Source organism: Chrysochloris asiatica, unplaced genomic scaffold (genome assembly GCF_000296735.1).
Source record: "Chrysochloris asiatica unplaced genomic scaffold, ChrAsi1.0 scaffold00747, whole genome shotgun sequence".
Classification (NCBI taxonomy): Eukaryota; Metazoa; Chordata; class Mammalia; order Afrosoricida; family Chrysochloridae; genus Chrysochloris; species Chrysochloris asiatica.
This window is the reverse complement of record NW_006409265.1, coordinates 105,468-106,309: the sequence shown is the minus strand read 5'-3', so window position 1 is coordinate 106,309 and position 842 is coordinate 105,468.

Sequence of the window (842 nt, the reverse complement as noted above, 5' to 3'; positions counted from 1 at the left end):
TGGCGGCTTTCAGAAGTGTCTCCTTATCTTTGATTTTGGAGAGCTTGACTATGATATGTCTTGGTGATTTTCTTTTGGGGTCTATCCTTCCTGGGGTTCGTTGAGCTTCTTGGATGTTTATCTTTTCACTCTTCAGGATGTTAGAGAAATTTTCTTCCAGCAGTTCTTCAACTATTTCCTCTGTGGACTTGTGGGATTCTTCTTGTTATGGAATGCCAATAATTCTTAAGTTATTCCTCTTCATGTTGTCTAACATGAATCTTAGACCATCTTCAGAATTTTTTTATCATGTTTTGTGTTTGTTCTTCTATCTTAGTGGTATTCAGATATTTGTCCTCCAGCTCACTGATTCTACCTTCCATCTCATCTCTTCTACTCCTCTGCCCTTTCAGAGTGTTTTCTATTTCTGTTATTTTGTTATTGATTGTTTGGACCTCTTTCTATAGGTTTTAAATGGTTTCCAATGCTGTATCTATCTTATTTGATTGTTCCTGTTGCACTTTCTTGGCTTCTTCCTTATGTTTCTCAACTCCATTGTAAAGTGTTTTGAAACATTTTATGATCATTATTCTGAATTCCATCTCAGGCATTTTTCTGAATTCCATCTCAGGCATTTCCAAGGCCTGCCCTCCTTCCAGAATGGAGTCCAGGTCTACTTCTAGATCACTTGTCTCAGACATTTTATCTTGTTTCTGGACATGTGCTGATATGGTCATCTGCTTTTGCTTCTTGGATATGTTAAATCTTTATCTGTGGCCTTAATACTTAATTGAGTATGTGTTTTGGTATATTTTATGCTTTCTGATTGCTTCCAGGAAGGTATGATCAGGATGTGGACTTCC